Source organism: Procambarus clarkii, chromosome 29 (assembly GCF_040958095.1).
Source record: "Procambarus clarkii isolate CNS0578487 chromosome 29, FALCON_Pclarkii_2.0, whole genome shotgun sequence".
Taxonomy (NCBI): Eukaryota; Metazoa; Arthropoda; class Malacostraca; order Decapoda; family Cambaridae; genus Procambarus; species Procambarus clarkii.
The window spans coordinates 25459492-25469404 of NC_091178.1; the positions used below are offsets into that span (position 1 = coordinate 25459492).

Sequence of the window (9913 nt, forward strand, 5' to 3'; positions counted from 1 at the left end):
TTTTACCAATATTTCGATACAATTTATGTAGTATCACGATATGTGATTTGGCCTTCATATCTCAGATTTTCGCATAATATTGCATTTTAAGCAAGTTTTCTTGCATTTTGTTTCAGACTAAACATCATCAAATTTAGCAATATTTTGACGTTTATCATCCCTTTTTCCTTTATGTGATTTAAACAAAATATCATTGAATTATGCAATATTTTGCAATTTTTCAACATTTTTGTGAATTTTCAGTTTATTGGTATTAATTCATTAAATATACGATAAAAATGATGCAAACACGTAATTGACTAGATAATAAACTTAAATTCTTCATCTTCAATCATCTATTTGTTTCTCGTTGAAATACTGAGTAAAATATTGAAATAGGGAGAAGTTCGGTTTTTATTGCATATATCGACGTTTCAGCTGGAATTGAACAGTTTTACGTGTACATCTTCCGTCGGTAATATAAACGGAAAATCAGGAACATTTTAGGAAATTCTAAAGAAAACACATTGATTTTTATCATTTGTATTGGAAACAACATTGTCATATGTCTTTTCTTGGATCTAAATAATACGAAACCTCGCTTTATGATTCGAAGTTAAAATCCTCAAATTTGGAATAATAGTGACTTTTTTCACGTTTTTCATGTAGTTTGATATTACGAAAATATATTCATTTTTACCAATATTTCGATACTATTTCATGTAGTATCACGATATGTGATTTGGCCTTCATATCTCAGATTTTCGCATAATATTGCATTTTAAGCAAGTTTTCTTGCATTTTGTTTTAGACTAAACATTATCGAATTGAGCAATATTTTGACGTTTATCATCCGCTTTTCCTTTATGTGATATAAACAAAATATCATCGAATTAGGCAATATTTTGCAATTTTTCAACGTTTTTGTGAATTTTCAGTTTATTGGTATTAATTCATTAAATATACGATAAAAATGATGCAAACACGTAATTGATTAGATAATAAACTTAAATACTTCATCTTCAATTATCTATTTGTTTCTCGTTAAAATACTGAGTAAGATATTGAAAAAGGGAGAAGTTCGGTTTTTATTGCATATATCGACGTTTCAACCGGAATTGAGCGGTTTTACGTGTACATCTTCCATTGGTAATATAAACGGAAAATCAGGAATATTTTAGTTCACTCTAATGAAAACACATTGATTTTTATCTTTTGTATTGGAAACAACATTGTCATATGTCTTTTCTTGGATCTAAATAATACGAAACCTCGCTCTATGATTCGAAGTTAAAATCCTCAAATTTGGCATAATAGTGACTTTTTTCACGTTTTTCATGTAGTTTGATATTACGTAAATATATTCATTTTTACCAATATTTCGATACTATTTCATGTTGTATTACGATATGTGATTTGGCCTTCATATCTCAGATTTTCGCATAATATTGCATTTTAAGCAAGTTTTCTTGCATTTTGTTTTAGACTAAACATCATCGAATTTAGCAATATTTTGACGTTTATAATCCCCTTTTCCTTCATGTGATTTAAACAAAATATCATCGAATTAGGAAATATTTTACCGTTTTTCAGCGTTTTTGTGAATTTTCAGTTTATTGTTATTAATTCATTAAATATACGATAAAAATGATGCAAACACGTAATTGATTAGATAATAAACTTAAATACTTCATCTTCAATCATCTATTTGTTTCTCAATGAAATACTGGGTAAGATATTGAAAAGGGGGAGAAGTTTGGTTTTTATTGCATATATCGACGTTTCAGCCGGAATTGTGCGGTTTTACGTGTACATCTTCCATCGAAAATATAAACGGAAAATCAGGAACATTTTAGTTCACTCTAATGAAAACACATTGATTTTTATCTTTTGTATTCTAAACAACATTGTCATATGTCTTTTCTTGGATCTAAATAATACGAAACCTCGCTTTATGATTCGAAGTTAAAATCCTCAAATTTTGCATAATAGTGACTTTTTTCACGTTTTTCATGTAGTTTGATATTACGTAAATATATTCATTTTTACCAATATTTCGATACAATTTATGTAGTATCACGATATGTGATTTGGCCTTCATATCTCAGATTTTCGCATAATATTGCATTTTAAGCAAGTTTTCTTGCATTTTGTTTCAGACTAAACATCATCAAATTTAGCAATATTTTGACGTTTATCATCCCTTTTTCCTTTATGTGATTTAAACAAAATATCATTGAATTATGCAATATTTTGCAATTTTTCAAAATTTTTGTGAATTTTCAGTTTATTGGTATTAATTCATTAAATATACGATAAAAATAATGCAAACACGTAATTGACTAGATAATAAACTTAAATTCTTCATCTTCAATCATCTATTTGTTTCTCGTTGAAATACTGAGTAAGATATTGAAATAGGGAGAAGTTCGGTTTTTATTGCATATATCGACGTTTCAGCTGGAATTGAACAGTTTTACGTGTACATCTTCCGTCGGTAATATAAACAGAAAATCAGGAACATTTTAGGAAATTCTAAAGAAAACACATTGATTTTTATCATTTGTATTGGAAACAACATTGTCATATGTCTTTTCTTGGATCTAAATAATACGAAACCTCGCTTTATGATTCGAAGTTAAAATCCTCAAATTTGGAATAATAGTGACTTTTTTCACGTTTTTCATGTAGTTTGATATTACGAAAATATATTCATTTTTACCAATATTTCGATACTATTTCATGTAGTATCACGATATGTGATTTGGCCTTCATATCTCAGATTTTCGCATAATATTGCATTTTAAGCAAGTTTTCTTGCATTTTGTTTTAGACTAAACATTATCGAATTGAGCAATATTTTGACGTTTATCATCCGCTTTTCCTTTATGTGATATAAACAAAATATCATCGAATTAGGCAATATTTTGCAATTTTTCAACGTTTTTGTGAATTTTCAGTTTATTGGTATTAATTCATTAAATATACGATAAAAATGATGCAAACACGTAATTGATTAGAAATTAACCTAAAATACCTCATTTTCAATCAACTATTTTTTTCTCGTTAAAATACTGAGTAAGATATTGAAAAGGGGAGAAGTTCCGTTTTTATTGCATATATCGCTTTTTCAGCTGGAATTGATCGGTTTTACGTGTACATCTTCCGTCGGTAATATAATTGTATTATTGGAAAATCAGGAACATTTTAGGAAATTCTAATGAAAACACATTGATTTTTATCATTTGTATTGGAAACAACATTGTCATATGTCTTTTCTTAGATCTAAATCTAAGAAAAGCGAAACCTCGCTTTATGATTCGAAGTTAAAATAATTAAATTTGGTATAATAGTGACTTTTTTCACGTTTTTCATGTAGTTTGATATTACATAAATATATTCATTTTTTACCAATATTTCGATACTATTTCATGTCATATCATGAAATCTCGATATGTGATTTGGCCTTCAAATTTTAGAATTTCGCATAATATTGCATTTTAAGCAAGTTTTCTTGCATTTTGTTTCGTACTAAAAATCATCGAAATTAGTAATATTTTGATGTTTATCATCCCCCTTTTCCTTTATGTGATATAAACAAACTATCATCGAATTAGGCAATATTTTGCCATTTTTTAACGTTTTTGTGAATTTTCAGTTTATTGTTATTAATTCATTAAATATACGATAAAAATGAGACAAACACATAATTATTAGATAATAACCTTAAATACTTCATTTTCAATCATCTATTTGTTTCTCGGTGAAATACTTAAGAGTGGCTTAAGCGAGTGATGCAAAGGCTCAAGAGAGGGATGCAGAGGCTCATGAGAGGGATGCAGGAGTTCAAGAGAGGGATGCAGAGGCTCAAGAGAGTGATTCAGAGGCTTACAAGAGTGATGCAGAGGCTTAAGAGAGGATGCAGAGGCTTAAGAGAGGGATGCAGAGGCTCACGCGAGGGATGCAGAGGCTCAAGAGAGGGATGCAGGGGCTCAAGTGAGGGATGCAGAGGCACAAGAGAGGGAGGCAGAGGCTCTTGAGAGTGACGCAGAGGCTAAAGAGAGGGATGCAGAGGCTTAAGAGAGTGATGCAAAGGCTCAGGAGAGGAATGCAGAGGCTCATGAGAGGGATGCAGAGGCTTACGAGAGTGATGAAAAGGCTTAAGAGAGTGATGCAGAGGTTCAAGAGAGGGATGCAGAGGCTGAAGAGAGTGATGCAGAATCTTAAGAAAGTGATGCAGAGGCTCAAAAAAAGGATGTAGAGGCTCAAGAGAGTGATGCAGAGGCTCAAGAGAGTGTTGCAGAGGCTTAAGAGAGGGATGCAGAGGCTCAAGAGAGGGATGCAGAGGCTGAAGAGAGTGTTGCAGAGGCTTAAGAGAGGGAAGCAGAGGCCCAAGAGAGTGATACAGAGGCTTACGAGAGTGATGAAAAGGCTTAAGAGAGTGATGCAGAGGCTTAAGAGAGTGATGCAGAGGTTCAAGAGAGGGATGCAGAGGCTGAAGAGAGTGATTCAGAGGCTTACAAGTGTGATGCAGAGGCTTAAGAGAGTGATGCAGAGGCTTAAGAGAGGAATGCAGAGGCTCAAGCGAGGGATGCAGAGGCTCAAGAGAGGGATGCAGGGGCTCAAGTGAGGGATGCAGAGGCACAAGAGAGGGAGGCAGAGGCTCTTGAGAGTGACGCAGAGGCTCAAGAGTGGGATGCAGAGGCTTACGAGAGTGATGCAAAGGCTCAGCAGAGGGATGCAGAGGCTCATGAGAGGGATGCAGGAGTTCAAGAGAGTGATGCAGGAGTTCAAGAGAGTGAGGCAGAGGCTCTAAAAAGGGATGCAGAGGCTCAAGAGAGTGATACAGAGGCTGAAGAGAGTGTTGCAGAGGCTTAAGAGACGGATGCAGAGGCTCAAGAGAGGGATGCAGAGGCTTAAGAGAGTGATGCAGAGCCTGAAGAGAGTGTTGTAGATGCATAAGAGAGGGATACAGAGGCTCAAGAGAGGGATGCCAAGGCTCAAGAGAGTGATGCAGAGGCTTAAGAGAGGGATGTAGAGGCTCAAGAGAGTGATGCAGAGGCTCAAGAGAGGGATGCAGAGGCTGAAGAGAGAGATGCAGAGGCTTAAGAGAGTGATGCAGAGGTTCAAGAGAGTGATGCAAAGACTCAAGGGAGTGATGCAGAGGCTGAAGAGAGTGTTTTGGGTGGGATGTTAGGGATGTTAGGGAGGGTTTGGGCAAAATGCGATCCATCGCCGCTTTCAGTAATTGACATATTTTCGGTATAAAAAGTCGTAATTTATAACTGCGAATACGTGTAAAGAGCAAGAATTTGGCTCGAAAATGTGACTCAAGGGCCAAATTTGGGATGTTTGGGATATTTTGAAAACTGCGGGGGGGTCTGGGCAAAATGTGATCCATCGCCGCTCTCAGTAATTGGCGTATTTTCGGTTTAAAAAGTAGTAATTTCAAACTGCGAATACGTGCTGAGAGTCAGAATTTGGCTCCAAAACATGGCTTTAGCGTCGAATTTGGGATGTTTGAGATATTTTGAAAAGGAAGGGGGGGGGGGTGTCTGGGCAAAATGTGACTTATCGCCGTTCTCAGTAATTGGTATAATTTCGGTATAAAAAGTCGTAATTTCAAACTGCGAATAAGTGACGAGAGCCAGAATTTGGCTCCAAAATATTGCTCTAGGGGTCAAATGTGGGATGTTAGGATGTTTTGAAAACTGCAGTGGGGTTTGGACAAAATGTGACTTATCGCTGCTCTCAGTAATTGGCATCTTTTCGGTATAAAAAGCCAAAATTTTTAACTGCGAATACGTGAAGAGATGCCAAAATTTGGCTCCAAAATATGGCTCAAGCGTTGAATTTGGGATGTTTGGGATATTTTAAATACTGCAGGAGGGTTTGGGCAAAATGTGACCCATCGCCGCTCTCAGTAATTGGCATATTTTCGGTATAAATTGTCGTAATTTCAAACTGCGAATACGTGCAGAGAGCCAGAATTTGGCTCCAAAATATGGCTCAAGGTTCGAATTTGGGATATAAGGGATATTTTGAAAACTGCAGCGGGGTTTGGCCAAATGTGACCAATCGGTGCTCACAGTTTTTGGCATATTTTCGGTATAAAAAGTCGTAATTTAAAACTGCGAATACGCGCAGAGAGCCCGAATTTAGCTCCAAAATATTGTTCAAGCGTCGAATTTGCGATGTTTGGGATATTTTGAAAGCTGCAGTGAGAGTTTGGGCAAAATGTGATCTATCGCTGTTTTCACTAATTGGCATATTTTCGGTATGAAAAGTCGTAACTTCAAACTGCAAAAACGTTCAGTAAGCCAGAATTTGTCTCCAAAATGTGGCTCAAGCGTCGAATTTGGGATATTTGGAATATTTTGAAAACTGCAGGGGGGAGGGGGTTGTGCATAATGTGACCCATCGCCGCTCTCAGTATTTGGCATATTTACGGTATATAAAGTCGTAATCTCAAATTGCGAATACGTGCAGAGAGCCAGAATTTGGCTCCAAAATATGGCTCAAGGGTCGAATTTGAGATATTTTGAAAACTGCAAGGGGGTTTGGGCAAAATGTGGCCCATCGCCGCTCTCAGTAATTGGTATATTTTCGCTACAAAAAGTCGTAATTTCAAACTACGAATACGTGCAGAGAGCCAGAATTTGGCTCCAAAATATGACTCAATCGTCGAATTTGAGATATTTGGGATAGGTTGAAAACTGCAGGGAGGGTTTGGGTAAAATGTGACCCATCGCTGCTCTTAATAATTGACATATTTTCGGTATAAAATTCGTAATTTCAAACTGCGAATACGTGCAGAGAGCCAGAATTTGGGTCCAAAATATGGCTCAAGCCTCGAATTTGGGATGCTTGGGATATTTTGAAAACTGCAGGGAGGGTTTGGGCAAAATGTGATTCATCGCCGCTCTCAGTAATTGGCATATTTTTGGCATTAAAAGTCGTAATTTCAAACTGCGAATACATGCAGAGTGCCAGAATTTGGCTCCAAAACATGGTCTAAGGGTCAAATTTAAGGCCAAATCACATATCGTGAGAAAACATGAAGTAGTATCGAAATATTGGTAAAAGGGAATATATTTACCTACAATCACACTACATGAAAAACGTGAAAAAATCGCTATTTTTTCAAATTTGAGGATATTAACTTCAAATCATAAAGCGAGGTTTCGTATTATTTAGATCCTAGAAAAGACATATAAAGATGTTGTTTCCAATACAAATGATAAAAATCAATGTGTTTTCATTACCTCACTTGAGGTAATTACCTCACTTTCATCCCTCACTTGAGCCTCTGCATCCCTCTCTTGAGCCTCTGCATCCCTCAAATGAGCCTTTGCATCACTCTCTTAAGCCTCTGCATCCCTCTCTTGAGCCTCTGCGTCGCTCTCAAGAGCCTTTGCATCCCTTTCTTGTGCCTCTGCTTCCCTCACTTGAGCCTCTGCATCCCTCTCTTGAGCCCCTGAGTCCCTCTCTTGAGCCTCTACATCCCTCTCTTGAGCCCCTGAGTCCCTCTCTTGAGCCTCTGCATCCCTCTCTTAAGCCTCTGCATCACTCTCGTAAACCTCTGAATCACTCTCTTTAGCCTCTGCATAACTCTCTTGAGCCTCTACATCACTCTCTTGGGCCTCTGCATCCCTCTCTTAAGCCTCTGCATCATTCTCTTCAGCCTCTGCATCCCTCTCTTAAGCCTCTGCATCATTCTCTTCAGCCTCTGCATTCCTCTCTTAAGCCTCTGCATCACTCTCTTGATCCTCTGCATCCCTCTCTTAAGCCTCTGCATCATTCTCTTGAGCCCCTTCATCATTCTCTTGAGCCTCTGCCTCCCTCTCGTAACCCTCTACATCATTCTCTTGTGCCTCTGCATCACTCTCTTGAACCTCTGCATCTCTCTCTTAAGCCTCTGCATCTCTCTCTTCAGCCTCTGCATCACTCTCTTGAGCATCTACATCCCACTCTTGAGCTCCTGCATCCCTCTCTTAAACCTCTGCATCACTCTCTTGATCCTTTGCATCACAATCTTGAGCCTCTGCATCCCTCTCTTAAGCCTCTGCAACACACTCTTCAGCCTCTATATCACTCTCTTGAGCCTTTGCATCACTATCTTGAGCCTCTGCATCCCTCTCTTAAGCATCTGCAACACTCTCTTCAGCCTGTGCATCACTCTCTTAAGCCTCTGCATCCCTTTCTTGAGCTTCTTCATCACTTTCTTAACCCTCTGCATCCCTCACTTGAGCCTCTGCATCCCTCTCTTGACAACCTGTCCTCTTAAAAAGAACGTCAACATTTGCCGTTTGACTCTACGGCTGTTTTTGGACGTTATTTTGTGTAAAACTACGTCTATTTTCGCTTCCATGGACTATCTCTTGTTATACAATGAAATACCACACTCTTATTATTCTATAACTCACTGACTATGCTCTGATATTTGTTCTTCAAGTAAAAATATATATATTTTTGCCTTAATTAGGCCATAATCCAGAAAATTCCAGCCTATCGATCTTTATATTTAGGAAAACATCTAATAAATTTGGAAATGAATTTTTCGTTCGCCGACAGTTGCCTGTTACTATTTAACCCTCTATGCTGTAATGTCGCTGGTCATTGTGACTTTCCCAGGATTTATATATGTTTTGTAGTAGCATTTAGTCAGACTACAGTAATTTAACTAATGGGAAACCTCTATAGTTGTCGTAAATTAATAATAATCATTTATCAAATAATAAATTAGCAAACATATGCAACATTTTGTGTTACGACTTTTCGGGTAGGCCGTTCTGTTTGTTTACAACCCCAATGGTTCAAAATACACAATACTTTTAATATATAAGTGACTAAGTATGCTCTAATATATGGTCCTCAATGAAAATTATCGTTTTTTTTTTGTTAATTTGTCCATAATGAATAAGATTCCTTACTGTTGATCTTTATATTAAGAAAAACATCTAAACAAATTGGTATTGTGTTTTCGTTCAGATAAAGTTTCCAGATACTATTTCCTAGTTATCAATTAATGTAGGTGGTTATTTTAATTCGCGGCTACCAGGGGCTTTCTCCCATTATACAATATAAATGTACTCACTAACTATTCTCTGGTATCTGTTCTTCAAGTAAAATTACCTATTTTTTTGTTTAATTAGTCCATAATTCATAAAATTCCTTCAGGTCGCTCTTTATATTTAGAAAAACATCTAATCAATTTGGAATTTAATTTTTCGTTCACCTACAGTTACCAGCTACTATTTCATTGTTATATTTTATGTCGCTGGTCATTACAATTTTTCAAGAATTTAAACAGCTAAACAGCAAGTAGCATCTTGTTAGAGTACAGGAATTTACCTATGGAGAACCTCGATAGCTGCCGAAAATTATTAATGATTATATATGTAATTTAAAATAATGAATTATATACCATTTCTTATGTTACGTCTTTGGCGGGTAGGCCGTTCTGCGGGTTTACAACCGAATTGTTTAAAAATCACACTATTTTAAATGTATGAGTCACTAGTATGCTCTGATATATGTTCTGCAATGAAAATAAAGATTGTTTTGTTGTTAATTACTCCATAAATGTGTAATGTGTTAATTCAGTCTAAAATCTTTTTGCAACGTTTATATGCGATTTACGTAGCTGGAAACTACCTAATATTTAAAAATAATAGTTACAACATTCTATTAATATATAATGTTGAAATAAATATCACACAAAGACTGTATATCTGTTTTTAGATGTCTTATAATTTTTTTTTTTTAAATAGTATTAATGATGTTTGTGAATCTTGAGTAAAAATTATGTTATTTATTATTAATCTAATTGTTATTATTTTAAGTAAAAGAATTGCAAGTATTCGCATAACCACGGGATCTCTGTTTGTGTATGAATGCACGGATTTGTTTTTGTTATGAGAGGGACGCCTTA

At 36.1% G+C, this 9913-nt stretch overlaps 1 long non-coding RNA gene across 1 annotated transcript in view; it reads left to right on the forward strand.

The window, feature by feature from the left end:
- The first annotated feature begins 9834 nt into the window (after positions 1-9834).
- The window catches only part of LOC138369744 (uncharacterized), a 7323-nt gene continuing 7244 nt past the window's right edge, over positions 9835-9913 (forward strand). Inside the window, exon 1 of the long non-coding RNA XR_011229913.1 lies at positions 9835-9913. This exon is cut by the window's right edge and continues 74 nt beyond it. This is a non-coding gene — a long non-coding RNA (uncharacterized lncRNA).